Source organism: Panulirus ornatus, chromosome 12 (genome assembly GCF_036320965.1).
Source record: "Panulirus ornatus isolate Po-2019 chromosome 12, ASM3632096v1, whole genome shotgun sequence".
Lineage (NCBI taxonomy): Eukaryota > Metazoa > Arthropoda > Malacostraca > Decapoda > Palinuridae > Panulirus > Panulirus ornatus.
The window spans coordinates 6,265,346-6,283,368 of record NC_092235.1 but is presented as its reverse complement, the minus strand read 5'-3'; the positions used below and the strand labels follow the sequence as shown (position 1 = coordinate 6,283,368).

Sequence of the window (18,023 nt, the reverse complement as noted above, 5' to 3'; positions counted from 1 at the left end):
CCGTCAACTGGGACAAATGCCTTTTGAGCCTCGTCGATCTTGATGAGGCTAGAGATGCGGCTGCTTAGTATCTTATGAAGCAGTCGGACTACCGCGCATGAGATCGTAATTGGGCGGTAGTCCTTGGGCTCGGTAGGGTTAGGGACCTTTGGTATCAGCACAGTTCTATTTGCCTTGAATGGCTCTGGCAGTGCAGACGTAGCAAGCCAAAGGTTAAACATCTTAGCCAGTACCCTCGGAGGAATGGACTTCAGTAACCTCGTCGTCATTCCATCCGGTCCAGGGGCAGATGTTCGCATCGCCTTGAAGTGATGTGCTACCTCGTCTATGGTTATGACTCTTGCCATTTGTTCACTGTATAAGTCGTAGTCGGTGATGACACGCTCGTCCGGCTCAGACGGTCGAGAGAAGAGAGCCACCCAAAAGGGAATGAGGCGGTCCGGCCCAACCGAAGTTGGCGGTACCTCCCAATCACCTTTGAGGATCTGTCCAGCAGCCAAAGACCTATTTTCTCGATAGAGTCTCTGTGTTTGGCGGTATTGCTTCCTTCTAAGCCGATTCCCGCGCAAAGGTGTCCCCTCCGCTTGGCGTGCACGGCCCTGGTTCGCTGACTGCCTTGAACCACCTTCACCACGATCCGGGCGGTCTTGGGGCGGGCTGCAAGAACTTAGCATCTCCGATGCGTGTTTTGCAGCGGCCCTGGCGGCGGCGAGGCTGTCACCCTGACGCAGGTGGTCCAGGGCAACATTTAGGGCGTCCTCGCCCCACGATGTCCTTGTGGGGTCGAGTAATAACAAGTCGAAGTAGGCAACAGTCTCCGCCATAAAGGAAGTAATCATTTGTTGGGGTTGGGGGATCCGCGGAATGGCTGGGACGGATAAAACCGCGGGAGGAGTGGTCATCTCACCGCCGGGTTCCGCACACGCGTACATCCCTGTACGTGGTGCTTCCCCCTCTGTGTCATCCCGCGTGTTACTTCTCGTTGTGGCTGGGACACGCCGCCTAATCGGCGAGCCACCCAGCACCTCACCTTCACCAGTTTCCTGGATCAGGTTTAAGTTCAAGGTCAGTTCCTGAACCCTGGACTTATATGACGCCTTGCGTCGGAGCCCTTTGATCGCGTCGACCGTCCTAGAAGGGACAATCTCCCGCAACCGCTGGTTCAGGCCCTGCCCGGCAACTAGTGAGGGACCAGCTGCCATCCCGGCCTCAGCCCTGGCGAGGAGCTCCACCTCCTCATCAGACCATCGAGCCTTGGACAGAACGTGTCTTGTCGCCAGCTCCTGATGAAAGGAGCCTGTGTGTGCTCCCTGGGGTCGCCTGGGTGTGCGGCCTGGGTGTGCGGCCTGGGTGTGCGGCTTGGGTATGCCGCCTGGGGTCGCCTGGGTGCGCGGCCTGGGTGTGCGGCCTGGCGTCGCCTGGGTGTGCGGCCTGGGGTCGCCTGGGTGTACGGCTTGGGGACGCCTGGGTGTGCAGCCTGGGTTTGCAGCCTGGGGGTGTGGCCTGGGTGTGCGGCCTGGGTGTGCGGCCCGGGTGTGCGGCCTGGGTGTGCAGCCTGGGTGTGCAGCCTGGGTGTGTGGCCTGGGTGTGCGGCCTGGGTGTGCGGCCTGGATGTGCAGCCTGGGTGTGCAGCCAGGGTGTGCGGCCTGGGGGTGTGGCCTGGGTGTGCAGCCTGGGTATGCGGCCTGGGTGTGCAGCCTAGATGTGCGGCCTGGGTGTGCGGCCTGGGTGTGCAGCCTAGATGTGCGGCCTGGGTGTGCGGCCTGGGTATGCAGCCTAGACGTGCGGCGTGGGTGTGCGGCCTAGGTGTGCAGCCTGGGTGTGTGGCCTGGGTGTGCGGCCTGGGTGTGCGGCCTGGGTGTGCGGCCTGGGTGTGTAGCCTGGGTGTGCGGCCTGGGTGTGCAGCCTGGATGTGTAGCCTGGGTGTGCGGCCTGGGTGTGCGGCCTGGGTGTGCGGCCTGGGTGTGCAGCCTAGACGTGCGGCCTGGGTGTGCGGCCTAGGTGTGCAGCCTGGGTGTGTGGCCTGGGTGTGCGGCCTGGGTGTGCGGCCTGGGTGTGCGGCCTGGGTGTGCGGCCTGGGGTCGCCTGGGTGTGCAGCCTGGGTGTGCGGCCTGGGTGTGCGGCCTGGGTGTGTAGCCTGTGTGTGCGGCCTGGGGACGCCTGGGTGTGCGGCCTGGGTGTGCGGCCTGGATGTGCAGCCTGGGTGTGCAGCCAGGGTGTGCGGCCTGGGGGTGTGGCCTGGGTGTGCAGCCTGGGTATGCGGCCTGGGTGTGCAGCCTAGATGTGCGGCCTGGGTGTGCGGCCTGGGTGTGCAGCCTAGATGTGCGGCCTGGGTGTGCGGCCTGGGTATGCAGCCTAGACGTGCGGCGTGGGTGTGCGGCCTAGGTGTGCAGCCTGGGTGTGTGGCCTGGGTGTGCGGCCTGGGTGTGCGGCCTGGGTGTGCGGCCTGGGTGTGTAGCCTGGGTGTGCGGCCTGGGTGTGCAGCCTGGATGTGTAGCCTGGGTGTGCGGCCTGGGTGTGCGGCCTGGGTGTGCGGCCTGGGTGTGCAGCCTAGACGTGCGGCCTGGGTGTGCGGCCTGGGTGTGTAGCCTGTGTGTGCGGCCTGGGGACGCCTGGGTGTGCGGCCCGGATGTGCAGCTTGGGTGTGCAGCCTGGGTGTGTAGCCTGGGTGTGCGGCCTGGGTGTGCGGCCTGGGTGTGCGGCCTGGATGTGTAGCCTGGGTGTGCGGCCTGGGTGTGCAGCCTGGATGTGTAACCTGGGTGTGCGGCCTGGGTGTGCGGCCTGGGTGTGCGGCCTGGGTGTGCAGCCTAGATGTGCGGCCTGGGTGTGCGGCCAGGGAGTGCGGCCTGGGTGTGCGGCCTGGGGTCGCCTGTGTGTGCGGCCTGGGGTCGCCTGGGTGTGCGGCCTGGGGTCGCCTGTGTGTGCGGCCTGGGTGTGGGGCATGGGTGTGTAGCCTGTGTGTGCGGCCTGGGGTCGCCTGGGTGTGCGGCCTGGGTGTGCGGCCTGGGTGTGTAGCCTGTGTGTGCGGCCTGGGGTCGCCTGGGTGTGCGGCCTGGGTGTGCGGCCTGGGTGTGTAGCCTGTGTGTGCGGCCTGGGGTCGCCTGGGTGTGCGGCCTGGGGTCGCCTGGCTGTGCGGCCTGGGTGTGCGGCCTGTGTGTGCCGCCTGGGGTCGCCTGGGTGTGCGGCCTGTGTGTGCCGCCTGGGGTCGCCTGGGTGTGCGGCCTGTGTGTGCGGCCTGGGGTCGCCTGGGTGTGCGGCCTGGGGTCGCCTGGGTGTGTAGCCTGTGTGTGCGGCCTGGGGTCGCCTGGGTGTGCAGCCTGGGGTCGCCTGGGTGTGTAGCCTGGGTGTGCGGCCTGGGGTCGCCTGGGTGTGCGGCCTGGGTGTGCGGCCTGGGTGTGCGACCTGGGGTCGCCTGGGTGTGCGGCCTGGGGTTGCCTGGGTGTGCGTCCTGGGTGTGCGGCCTGGGTGTGCGGCCTGGGGTCGCCTGGGTTTTTGGCCTGGGGTCGCCTGGGTGTGCGGCCTGGGTGTGCGGCCTGGGTGTGCGACCTGGGGTCGCCTGGGTGTGCGACCTGGGGTCGCCTGGGTGTGCGGCCTGGGGTCGCCTAGGTGTGCGGCCTGGGTGTGCGGCCTGGGGTTGCCTGGGTGTGCAGCTTGGGTGTGCGGCCTGGGTGTACGGCCTTGGGTCGCCTGGGTGTGCGGCCTTGGGTCGCCTGGGTGTACGGCCTGGGGTCGCCTGGGTGTGCGGCCTGGGGTCGCCTGGGTGTACGGCCTGGGGTCGCCTGGGTGTGCGGCCTTGGGTCGCCTGGGTGTGCGGCCTGGGTGTACAGCCTTGGGTCGCCTGGGTGTACGGCCTGGGGTCGCCTGGGTGTGCAGCCTGGGTGTGCCGCCTGGGTGTGCAGCTTGGGTGTACGGCCTTGGGTCGCCTGGGTGTATGGCCTGGGGTCGCCTGGGTGTGCGGCCTGGGTGTGCGGCCTGGGTGTGCGGCCTGGGTGTGCGGCCTGGGGTCGCCTGGGTGTGCGGCCTGGGTGTGCGGCCTGGGTGTGCGGCCTGGGTTGAATCATGTGCTAACTTCAAGAAATCCTGTACTAATGTTGTTGGAATGATTGTCTGTTTAACAACACGGGCGAGCACTCCTAACTTCGCGTCCCTGCACAAGACTCCCTCACTGTGCTAAATACATTTCTGTGACTGGAACAAGTGTCTTAGCATCCAAGGAAGATCTTATACCCTCTAGGAATTCTATGACAGGACCCCAGACTGGGTCATCCCGTTGATGCTGTCTCAACCTCTCTACATCAAAATATACGAGGCTATTATCTACAGTGACTGTACCCACTCTGCGGGAAAGCGCGTCTGCAACTACATTGGATGAGCCAGAAACAAAACGAAAATCTGGGTCAAATGTTTATATAGTTAAAAAATCACCTCTGAAACTTTCCTGTAGGTTCTTGTCTTTGAAAAATACCTAACAGTGCTCTGTGATCTGTATAAACTGTAATAGAGTAACCATATATGTATTCCTTAAAATGTTTGAGTGCCCAAACAACTGCAAGACCTTCTAACTCAGTTATTGAGTATAAGTTAAACGCATTGTCTTGCGCTGTAGTCCAGTAGAATGTAACTCCCTGTTTCAAAAGTGGAGTGGGTGGACGGTCTTCTCGAAATTAGCGATAAGTCTTCGATAATATCCTGCTAAACCAAGGAAGGATTTGACCTTGTCTGTTGTGGAAGGGACTGGCCATTCTACAATTGTTTTGACTTTATGTGCATTAGGTTGAATACCATTTTCATCAACGGTGTGACCTAAGTAATTAATTCTTGTTTGTAAAAAGGAACATTTGGATAACTTGACTTTTAGGTTTGCATCCTTAAGTCGTAGAAATACTCTCTCAAGACTTTTGAAATGAGAAGCAATATCTGGAGACATGACAATTATATCATCAAGATAAACCAATACATCTTTGCCCAACATGTGACGACAAATGTTAGTCATTAACCTTGAGAAGGTGATCACCGGTGAGGAATGAAGACCAATGGCCATGATGCATATGAACTGCCAATGACCATCTGGCGTACTGAACACAGTCAGGGGGCGGCTTTCCTCTGACAAGGGAATCTGCCAAAATCCGCTCAATAAATCCAAAGTTGAAAATACCTTATTGTTACCGAGGCTATGAAGAAGCTCTGATACCACTGGTAATGGGAAACCATCTTTCAAAGTGACCTTGTTGTTGAGTTTTCTAAAATCTATGACTGGTCTAAAAGTTCCGTCCTTTTTAGGAATGATCAAAAGTGGTAAATTCCATGGTGATCGTGATTCCTCTATAACCTTATCTTTCAACATGTCCTGAACAAGTTTGTTTGCTGTCTCTGTGCGCGTGTGGCAATCGATAGGCTGGGACGTCAATGGGACGTGTGTTTTTCTCTAAGTTAATAATGTGAACATCCAAATGAGTTCTACCGAGTGGTTCTCCTGATAAGGCAATAGTAGACCTATACTGGTTAAGTAAGTCTGTTAACTGGTCAACATGTTTGGTTAATCCTACCTTGGATATCATGTCAGGGGTGATGGTGGGGAGCTGACTCAAGCCGTGCACTGCTGAGTCAGGGGTAGGAGGAGTAGGTGGTGGTGGGTTAATGGAATGTGAGACTAGACGGATGTTAAACTCATGCTACTCCTCGTCTTGAATTCCGGACTTCAAAACGGAGAATTCCACAAGCTTGGCCCCTTTACGGAGACGGACAGGAGTGGGTCCCGTATTGGCAATATATATGATGACCTCTCCATCTGTGGTCTCATGAATAGAGGCGTCCATCATGGATAGTCGTGTGACAGTTAGTGAGGAAGGTTCAGCAACTACTCTTAGTGCCAGATCACCCTGACTATGTCTCAGTCCATGATCATTCATCCATGTTCGAGAAAGTGAGAGAGGAACCTTCGTTAATGTGTTACTATGCAGAGTCATGTTGGTTCTCAGTTTACCAGGACAATGATGAGTAGAAAAGTAAAAAGGATGCGTATTGTCTACCGTGAAGCAGGACGTGGGAGCAGATGTATTAATGACTCTGACTGAGTGAGAACTCTTCTCTGACAATGGCAGGAACGTATTATCAACACAAACCACATGATAAATAGGACAGATCTTATGTTGTGCCACACATAGAGTGGCGTCCTAGTAACAAGTTAGCAGGAAACGTTACACCACGAACAATGTAAGGCGTGACGGTCATGAACAAGTCGCCTATGTGAATGTCCATTTTAATAGTGCCCCTTACGTCGAGATTTTCATTTGAGATACTTTGAAGGGATTGGTAAAGGTCCGAGCATTGACCAAGTTGAGTGCGCCCCATTAATGGTTGAATAAATTCATAATGAATGACATCTGCTTCCGCGCCACTGTCTAGAAAGATTGTGATTGGCTTATCCTGGAAAGAACCCACTAAATCAAAACTTGTAATGTGAGAAAATGGCGAAGAACGAAAATGTCTTAAGAGTTCCTTATGTGATGGAGTCTTGTCATGAGCGAGAGATTGTCATTGTTGATAATGACATGATGAACCTGTGTTAGGTGACGTGTGTCTAGCTAATGCTCGACATTCCGCTGAAGTGTGTCTAGCGTTGCTATGATATGAACACCTGCTTGGTGGTGTTGGGCGCGAGCGGGTGAAGGTCAGCCTGATGTCTGACTGGAGGAAATCATGACTAGGTCGGCAGAATTGTGACGACCGAGGTTGTGATGACATGGGTCGTTGACTGCGTTTGTTGTTCTGGTCGAGGCTCACGTGAGAATGAGTCCCATGTGTAAGGACACACATTCGCTTTATGTCCTGGTTGGCCACACCGGAAGCACGTCACTTTATGTGAGTGTTTGTCATCACTGAATCACTGTATTTGACCATGAGAAGAATGATTGTGTTGACCACTAGAATGTTACGTCACACTTTGGGAAGCCGACACCCTTCCCAGTGTCTTGGTGTTATGATATCCACCTTTCTTTTTAGTGTAACTCAATACTTTTGTTACTGACCCACAATGATGGGTCGATGTTCTCATTAAGTAACCATCGACTTACGTCTGGAGGTCAGGTCCTTGAGAATGAAGGTTATGTGTAATAAACGCATGAGTGTTTGCACATGAGTTTCAGGATTCATCATGGCTGATATCCAGGGTAAGGATTCATAAGCCTGCCTAACTAATCTCATTCTTCCATGTAAGGTACTCCAGTGATCAGGGACTGACGTATCATCCAAGTATGTTGTGTTAAGAGCACGTAAAAGGACGTGTAGTAAACTATCTGAGAATGATTCCTCACAACCTAATATAAACAACGTTTTAAATTATAATAAGAGATTCTAGGTAAATTCCTAAGTACATATGAACCTTTACGATTACCGCATGGAATATCTTTGGACATGTAATACAATCTTACATAAAGTATGTAAGTAATAACCCCCCAAAAAATATTTAAGATATAATTAACAATATTGACCTAATACAAAATACATAACATGAATATTACTTGAAAATATTGTAATGAAATAAAGGACATGAAAGGCTGGCATAACAGTATAACATATGAATACCAGACTCTGTATATGAGAGGTGCACATAATAGTATAACATATCAGTAATGGACTCTATATATGAAAGCAATCATCACTAAAAACAATAGTACCAATGTATGAAAACATAAGAAAGAATATATGCAAGAATAACTGATAATTTATATTAATTTGCTGAACTACAAAGATGAATAATCATATTACCCAAAATATATAGATGTCTCTATTTATAGACTAAGAACTAGTATCACACAAAAGGAGCATATCTCACAGAGTGAACCATTTTGACACAGTTCTTATCTGAATCATCAACTGACTCACTTCCCAAGCTCTCTCATCCACAACAGACTGCATACTTGCCCCTCTTTACAAAACTCTTGCATTCACCTCCCTAACAACCCCATCCATAAACAAATTAAACAACCATGGAGACATCACACACCCCTGCCGCAAACCTACATTCACTGAGAGCCAATCACTGTCCTCTCTTCCTGCACGTACACATGCCTTATATCCTCGATAAAAACTTTTCACTGCTTCTAACAACTTGCCTCCCACACCATATATTCTTAATACCTTCCACAGAGCGTCTCTATCAACTCTATCATATGCCTTCTCCAGATCCATAAATGGTACATACAAATCCATTTGCTTTTCTAAGTACTTCTCACATACATTCTTCAAAGCAAACACCTGATCCACACATCCTCTACCACTGCTGAAACCACACTGCTCTTCCCCAATCTGATGCTCTGTACATGCCTTCACCCTCTCAATCAATACCCTCCCATATAATTTCCCAGGAATACTCAATAAACTTATACCTCTGTAATTTGAGCACTCACCTTTGTCCCCTTTGCCTTTGTACAATTGCACTATGCACGCATTCCGCCAATCCTCAGGCACCTCACCATGAATCATTCATTAAATAACCTTACCAACCAGTCAAGAATACAGTCACCCCCTTTTTAAATAAATTCCACTGCAATGCTATCCAAACCCGCTGCCTTGCCGGCTTTCATGTATAATCCCTGGGGATAGGGGAGAAAGAATACTTCGTGCGTATTCCCTGCGTGTTGTATAAGGCGACTAAAAGGGAAGGGAGGGGAGGGCTGGAAATCCTCCCCTCTCGTTTTTTTCTTTTCTTTTTTTAATTTTCCAAAAGAAGGAGCAGAGAAGGGGGCCAGGTGAGGATATTCACCCAATGCCCAGTCCTCTGTTCTTAACGCTACCTTGCTAACGCGGGAAATGGCGAATAGTATGAAAGAAAAGAAAGATATATATAAAGTATGAATAAAGTGTGCGGGGTGGCGACGAGAATGAATAAAGACAGTAAGTATGAAGTATATACATGTGTATATAAGTATATGTATGTGTATGTATGAATATGTATAGGTTCAAATGCATAGGTATGTATATGGGCGTTTCTGCACGTGTATATGTATACATGTGTATGTGGGAGGGTTGGCCCATTCTTTCGTGTGATTCCTTTCGCTGCCTCGCTAACGCGGGATACAACGAGAAATTATAATTAAATAAAGTATACAAGTAATGGGAGTGTGTGTTTGTGGTAGTAGTGGGTGGGTGTGTTAAGCGTGGAAAGGAAGGCCAGTTAAAGTCCTTTTTTGTAGACTGGAGGTTTGAAAACGGGATTTAACGGGCCTCGGTGCCTCTATATATGGTGAAATACGTGCTTGCCATTGGTTGACAATGATCTACCAATGAGAGGGCTGCATTTGATATAGTTTGATAAGTTGTAAGGATGAAATTCCTATGTATTGTTTGGGTTAGGTAAAGTAATCAAGTAATGTCGTCTTCGGTGGTGCGAGCGCGTTTTGTGTACTAGCAGACACAAACTCCCTCCCTATTGGCTGAAGGAAAGCCATAAGCTCCGCCCACCCTGCCTCACTTGATCCAGATGAAGGTTGAAAGGCAATTTTTCACAATTATCTCTATGTATATAGGGAAAAAAGTAAGATATAATGGTGTCATAAGATAGAGCTTGCTGTGTTGTCTATGTTCCATAAGATACATACAAAGAAAAATGCACATTTCACAAAAAGCACACGATGATAGGCACAGAAGGTACAACTGCTACTTTTACGTCCATCTGACCCGGTATATATAAGAATGTTCCTATGTATACATCATCTTTTCTAGCCATTCGAGAAGGTTCTTGCTGCTCCTGTCTCGGCCACGTGTTAACCACGTGGATGATGGAGGATTAACCTCCAGATCCCACGAAGAAAGAAGAAAGAAGAGAGAAGACTGAAGAGAGAAGACAGAAGAGAGAAGACTGAAGAAAGAAGAAAGAAGAGAGAAGAAAGAAGACAGAAGAAAGAAGACAGAAGAAAGAAGTGGATTGTAACGTTGCCTCCCGCGTTGGTCCTTCCCGCGGGAGACCGTTACGGTGACGACGCCGGCAGGCTGTTCCCTCACCACCCTCGCTGCTCCCCACACCCCCGCGTTGCCTCCACTCCATCTTCACATCCCTTTTTTATTTTTTATCTTTTATCATCCATCATCCATCTCTCGACCGTTTGGCTTGAGCAATCTCTACCCCAGCTTCCCCAACCCATTCTGGAAAACTCATTTTCCTGAGGAGTGGAGGCTGGAGTGGACCTGTTCTCACCTGACGGGGTGGAGACCCTCACACTATCTCTTACCTCTCCCCTACCTTGGACCGTCGACCGTCCCTCACTCACGTTTTCTCGCACTAGGACACTGATGCCACCAACATGCCGCCCGACGTACGTCTAAAATCCCTCAAAACTGATTGCCCCCCTCCTTCCACGTTCGAACTCCTGTCCATCGTCTTTAAGACCACTGAGATCCGTCCCATTAGGGTCATTCAATTACCCTCGAACAAATACCAGTTTAAGGTTTGCTTGGGCAGAGATAGTCATTTAGATAGAATTCTACCTAAGCCTCTCCTTGATGAACTAGCTAAAAACAAACTAACAAAAAAACTACCAAATCGTTCAGGACCGCTGCCCCCTTCAAGCTAGATGTACTATTATTGCCTACAATGTTGATGAATCTATCTTGTCCCTCAGCCCTTCGGAGATTGTTAAAGCCATCAATGGTGAAAACAATGACGTTAATGTCATCAACGTCTATAAACCGAATAACTCCAGATCAATAAAGATACAATGTTCAAACCCGACCGAGGCCGATCACCTGCTCTCCCGGGGAGTCCTGTTCCCCATGATCTCTGTGCCAGCAAAATCCCTGAAGAAAGATGAATATCTCGACGTACAACAATGTTTCAAATGTCTGAAATACCGACATGAAACTAAGAACTGTAAAGAACCCCACCAAACCTGTAGTCAATGCGCGGAAACTGGTCATGGTTTTCGTGAGTGCAAGGTTCAGGCAGCAAAGTGTGTCAACTGTAAAGGTAGACATGTTGCTGTATCTGGACTATGCCCACGTAAGAAGGAACAACTCCGCGCAGTGAGTCAGGCACAAAAATCCAACTCACCTCCTTCCACAAACCCTCACCTCTACACAACAGTTGCTGCTGCTGCTCCTCCCCCTGCCACCCAAGCTTCTCCTATCTCAACTACTAATTCTTCAGACCTCCTCACCCTACAAGGTAGGATGCATGCGTGCTACCTAAAAGCGTTGTTCCTGAGCGGGGAAGATAAGTCGGAATTCATCAGAATCTTTGATTTGCTGCTTGCTCATAACAACCTACCCAATGTACGAGCTCCACCTGAACTCCTCACCTCCCCCGCCACCAACCATCCCTCCCCGACCCCTGTCTCGTCCGCCACCCTAACCCCTAACGAAAACGTATCCCAGGAGACCCCCAGTAACACTTCCAACTCTCCCCCAACAACTCAACCTGTCACCCTCCCAACTTCCAATACCCCCTCCGCACCCTCTAACACAACTCCATCCACAACCCCCCAACCCAACACCAACAATCCTACTGTCTCTCCAAATACTGATTCCTCTCCCACCCCCACCGTCCCAACTTCCACCACCACGACAGTTCCCGAAGAACCTCCACTCACACATCCCCCCATCCCATCTACCCCTCCCTCCGTCCCGCGCCTAACCCTGCCAGAGGAGCCCCAGCACCTGACCCTGCCGACACACCAGACAACCCAAACAGATATATCCTGACCCAAGACTAGAAACATGATACACGTGGAACACTCAAACGGTTCGTCAACGGCCTTCATCGACAACAGACACAGAAGGCCAGTAAACTTCCACAAGTCGTAAAATGCTAAAAATCTTACAGTTTAACGTGCGCAGCTATCACAATGGCCGTCATCTGGTTGCCACTCTCTTCGAAGAGAAAAAACCCGATGTTGTGATACTTAACATCACATGTATCACCAACGGATACAAAATTAGACATTGCGGGTATACATCACGACAGTCTCCAGACAGTAGACACGAGGGAGTCGCCATTCTCATACGCAACACCATCGAACACGAATACCTCGTCACCTCATGGCAATACGAACACTTTCTAGCAGTTAAGATAAACACAATACATGGCTTCATTATCTTCTGCACTACATACTCTCGACCCAACACTTCCATTCCACGCCTTGATCTCTACACAGTATTCAATCACACACATATCCCAGTCTACCTTCTAGCTAACCTCAACGTCCAACACAGAACCTTCCACCTCAACAGAAACAATTCTCATGGTGATGACTTATTCAATTTATACTCTTACAAACGTCTTAACTTCCTAGGACCTTACTTCCACACCGTCTTCACTGGCCCAGGAGGAAAAGGCAGACCTGACCTTGTCTTCTCCAACAGAGCCAGTTATTATCTTCATAATTTCTTGTCTCCAGGACCACTGTGTGGTTCCGACCACATCCCTATCTTTCTTCATCTCTCGTCTAACCCTATCCTCGTCCCATCACCCTCACACTACCACTACAGAAGAGCACAACTGGGAGAGCTTCAAAGACACTCTCTCCAACTGCACTTACACCACAAACTACGAAAACCACCCAATAACACTAATAGACACAGAAATAGAACATATACATGAAACAATCACACAGGCAGCTGACGCCTCTATCCCAACATCTTCATTTACCTCAAGATACTCCTTCTTCCTTTCTCCCAAAACAACAAGACTCCTCTCGTGCTACCGTCGACGCTTTGAGCATAACAAACATCGTTTGGGCCTAGTAAGGTGGGACCTCACATCACAACAAAACCACACACTCAACAGCCTTCTAGAAGACCACAATAGACACTGGAAATCTCTCATCACCACAACAGAACAACACCGAATTAAATCTCAAGAATTTTGGAGCAGAACCCGGAAACTCAAAGGAATACCAAAAACAGACTTCAATCGGCCATATGACGACAACACTCTACACCATAACGCACAAGACATCGCGAGCATTTTTCAAAAACACTGGGAAGGTATCTTTCACCCTCAACTCCCCCCATCCCCCCATCCCCCATCCCCCCATCCCCCATCCCCCCAAATCCATCCCCCAACCCACCCCCCACCCCCCACCATCCCCACCCTTTTGCGTATGACCAATCGCTTTCACACGACCACCTTCTCACAACTCCCATAAGATCGAGCGAGGTCAAATTCCTCCCTCTAAAATCGCTCAAAGTATCCCCAGGTAATTCAGGCGTTGGTTACCAGCTACTTACACATCTCCCTAACAACACTATTAGAGCCATCACCTTCCTCTTCAACGTGGCACTAGCCTCTGGCTATTTTTACGCGGCCTTCAAAACAGCAACAACCACAATGATACCAAAACCCAACAAATCCAACAGAGATCCAGTGATCTACTGACCCATCAGCCTACTTGAGTCCATTGGGAAGACATTTGAAAGAATCTTAAACAACAGACTTAGACAACACCTAACAAACAACAACCTACTCTCACACAAACAGTTTGGCTATCGTCAACATCATACAAGATGAAGTCAACATAATCACTAACTACATTAAAAACAACACGCGGACACACAAAATGACTGCACTCATCACAAATGATGTTGAAAAAGTCTTTGACACCTTTTGGCACGATGGATTGAGGTACAAACTAAGCACCCAATTCCAACTCCCACGACCCACCATTAAGCTTCTCTCTAACTATCTTAGCAACAGAAAAACCCGAATCAAATACAGAAACATTTACTCAAACTACTTCTTCCTTAATGCCGGTGTACCCCAAGGCTCCGTACTGGCCCCCACTCTCTACACACTCTACACAAATGATCTTCCCAATCCTATACACCTGGACTCCATCACTCTCCAATATGCAGATGATGTCACACAGCTAATCAGAGCCAGAACCCTCACACACTTAATCAATAGAACCCAACAGGAAACTGACCACGTTTCGCTTTGGAGTTGAAATGGAGGATTAAGTCAAATCCTGCCAAATCCAACATATCTTACTTTAATGTACGTCAGAGATACAACATAAGTAATGTCTACCTACACTCCCGTATACACCGTCATTTACCCATTCCCATCTCAAATAGCAACACTGTCCTGGGCCTAAACTATGATGTACACCTGAGAATGAACCGACATATACAGTGTAGAGCAGCTATTGCGAGAGCGGAGCTCGCGAAATTGTATAGATTCAGAGAGGCGCAATTCAAAACCAAATTGCACCTCTACAAAGCAGTAATACGACCACTTATCACTTATGCCCCTTCAGCTCTCGAAGTCGGAGCCAAATCCAACATCCGTGCGCTCCATATAATTCAGAATAAAGCTCTACGTTGGGTTTGTAACATCAAATGGCACGAGTTCATCAGGAACACAGAACTTCATAGGAGAGCACGAATGCCTCCACTAAACATCTATTGGAGGAAATTTTCTGAAGGACAAGTAGAGTGATTTCAAATACATCGATTACTTCAACAATCTCCTGGGAATAGATCAACCAGATAACATGTTCAATATCCATCCTGAACAACATCCAGTGCCCATATATTGAAAACTAAAAACTACTATAGATCTTGCTGCTAAGTCCGTGTAGGGAACGTCTAGACAAAATCAGTTTCTATCTGGCAGAGATACGATCCATCTCCTCCTATATCCTAAAATGAAATAGAAAAAATTCCCTCGCCCTCCACACATCAACTCTGTTCTAGTTATCCTATTATTCCGATGCAAGCTAGGTTAAGTCCCGGCCCTTTTCCTCTCTAAAATTCACTTCCTCTAACATCTCTTGCTCTCCCCCCCTCTCCTCCCCCCCCCCCTTCCTTGGAAAGGAGTTTTCTATCATCATTCATAAGTGACAGTATTCCCTGCAGAATTGGTAAAAGAGGGGTTCCCTTATTTACCGTTTTTTTTTAAGGCTTAGCTTAGCTCTTTAGCTTAGTGAAGCATTCCTCCATTTCCTTCCCTAAATTTCATTTGTGTTTATTTTCTGTTTACTCTTCTCTTTTTGTGTTTACAGACAAGTGGTTGTTGACTGGTATTTCTGGTGTTGCTGGACCACTGGTACATCTCACGAAGGTTGTTTGGACACAATTGTGCGACCAAGTGAGAGGTGATGACAGCAGGAGAACTCCACCCAGCTTGGTACGTCCAGCCGGCCCTACTGTGGGGCGCTTGTCTGTCTGATCAGCTGCCTCGTATATTGTCTTAGAGAAGATGTAAGGTGTTACAAGTACCTTTTGTGTGGGGCGGTATGCCACCCCAGGATCTGGGGTCTAGCCCCACCGGTATGGACTCCAGTAAGCCAACCACTAGGGGGTAGTGGTGGTGACCGACCCACGATGGACATAAAGTCCAAAAATGCTGAATTTGTGATGATATATGCGACCGGTTCAACGCTTCCCTCAACCCTTCCTCATCAAGAAAGTGATTGACAGCCAGGCTGGTGCTGTTGAGATGGTAAGGAAACTGGCTAGTGGTGACGTTCTTGTTAAAGTTAAGTCATCAAATCAAGTGGCAGACTTACTAAAGCTGAAAAGAATTCATTTTTGCGATGTTGTGGCTTCCATTCCAGTGACCATAAACTCATGCAGAGGAGTAATCTTCTGTCCTGACGTCATGGGCATGAGTGAGGACGACATAGTGAATGAACTTGCAGACGAGGAAGTGATCGCTGCTCGACTTATCACAAAACTTATTGACGGCGAGCCACGTACAACCCACCTGATCACTCTAACTTTCGGAGATCCAAATTGCCAAAGGATATTGCCGTAGGTTATGTTAGGTAGCTGTGAGACCTTACATACCGAACATCTTGCCATGTTTTAAATGCCAAAGGTTTGATCATAGTAAAAAGTCTTGTACTTTTTCATCTCGATGTGGAAAGTGTGCCAGCGTGGAGCATGTTGCTGACCATTGTACAGCCAAGGTGGTACTGTGCGTTAACTGTGGGGGGAGGCAACCACCCAAGCTCGTACCGAGAATGTCCTCGGTACAAGTTTGAGAAGAAGTCTGGCCAGTTAAGGCAAAGGAGAACATTTCATATGATGAAGCAAGGAAGAGGGTGAAGGAGACTCACCAGACTCCCTAACACAATGAGTCCTATGCTATGGCATTGAAATGTAAGCTGGTCATGGTCACAATTGCCACGGGAACTGCTGAACCAACCACGACCCATCACTCCCGATGAATCTATAACGAATCAGAGCGACACTGACACTGACTCTGACGATAATACCCACAAAGACTCGTACTCAAGAGCCACCTGCTGCTCTGTTTGCCCCAACAATGTGAGGACAAGATGAAGTTACAAAAGAAACTGTGTGGCAGGTCGTCGTTCCTGTGGCTCCAACGAGTAGGTCTTCCTCCATGATGAAGTCTTCCTCGGTGGAATCACTGGACGACAATACCGTGCCCACTATCAGGAGCCGATCCCGTTCCCCTGGGGACTCGCCCAATTTAAGAAAAAAAAAAGGGTTCACAAAACTGGCCGGCTAAAGAAGTCTTAAACCAACGCATTCAATATCATTCAGTGGAATTGTAGAGGTCTTAAGAATAAGTAAGCACAACTATCACTGTTGCTTGTATTATATAGACCATCCGTTATTTGTCTACAAGAGACCAATCTGAACAGCTCAGTCGAAGATTGTGATGTTTTAGATAATTATCACCCGTATAGAAGATCATGGGGTAGCCATTTATATACACCAAAGCTTACTCCATACAGAAGTGACTTTAAATTCTACTCTGGGCCTAAATCCTCACTAACCAGCCAACCAACCAACCATTATGATACATATTTTACTTGATCAACACATCAGGCCTGGCCCCACCACCTACTAACCTTTTCCAGACACACTTGCTGCCTCCTGACCATTAGTGTCTTACTCTCACAACATCAGACAGTGAGGAGAGTGTCCCCAGACACACTTGCTGCCTCCCAACCATTAGTGTCTTACTCTCACATCAGACAGAGAGGAGAGTGTCTGCAGACACACTTGCTGCCTCCTGACCATTAGTGTCTTACTCTCACAACATCAGACAGAGAGGAGAGTGTCTCCAGACACACTTGCTGCCTCCTAACCATTAGTGTCTTACTCTCACAACATCAGACAGAGAGGAGAGTGTCTGCAGACACACTTGCTGCCTCCCAACCATTAGTGTCTTACTCTCACAACATCAGACAGAGAGGAGAGTGTCTCCAGACACACTTGCTGCCTCCTAACCATTAGTGTCTTACTCTCACAACATCAGACAGAGAGGATGTTATGCCTCTTATCTAACCTGACACATCAGCCGGGGTCTCAGGACGTTGATAAGGTCATGGTCGGATCCCCTTATGTATCTATCATGTGACCTCAGGTGAGTTATTGAACTTTATTGCTGATAATACAGCGTTGTTAGGGGTTAATGATGGCAGTTATTAACCTCGTTTAAACACACATATTCACACGAAGAAGGTTGTATATAAGCCCGGCTAGCTCAGTCGGTAGAGCACGAGACTCTTAATCTCGGGGTCGTGGGTTCGAGCCCCACGTTGGGCGGTAACAGTTTTCTATGATGTAACGTGAAACAGCCTCTGAACATACCATCCACCGCCCGTCTAGATCAACCAGTCTGCTAAGCAAAAGGCAGCTGAAGAGTCATTCAGTACTTAAAGACAAACCAGAAGTCTGTTTGAAAAAGTGAGTGATGATGCACGGGAGACTGAAGGAAATGTGTCACTATTCACTGCTGAACATTGTACATTACGTGTTATTCATCATCTCAGTAAGCTGTACAAAGCAAGATTTGCAAACAGTAAAGGATGCAAGAATTTCAGGTTAAAAAGGTTGAAGTGTAGTGCAGTTGTGCGCAATGTGTTTGCCCAGCATTTTAACAGCAACTTGAAAAGTGATATGGGCAGTCAGAAGTTTAGCTTCTTACCTGATGAGAGTAATGACATTACTGTAACGAAACTATTGGGTATTGCTGTCCAGTTCTATTCTGAAAGTAAGAATAAGATTATAATGACTTTCCTGGACCTGGTTGAGCTGACTGACTG

General features: G+C 49.2%; 1 non-coding gene across 1 annotated transcript; it reads left to right on the top strand.

Moving 5' to 3' along the window:
- Positions 1 to 17,450: 17,450 nt before the first annotated feature.
- TRNAK-CUU (transfer RNA lysine (anticodon CUU)) lies at positions 17,451 to 17,523 on the top strand. The gene has a single exon. It is a non-coding gene; the product is annotated as a tRNA-Lys (tRNA).
- Positions 17,524 to 18,023: the final 500 nt, after the last annotated feature.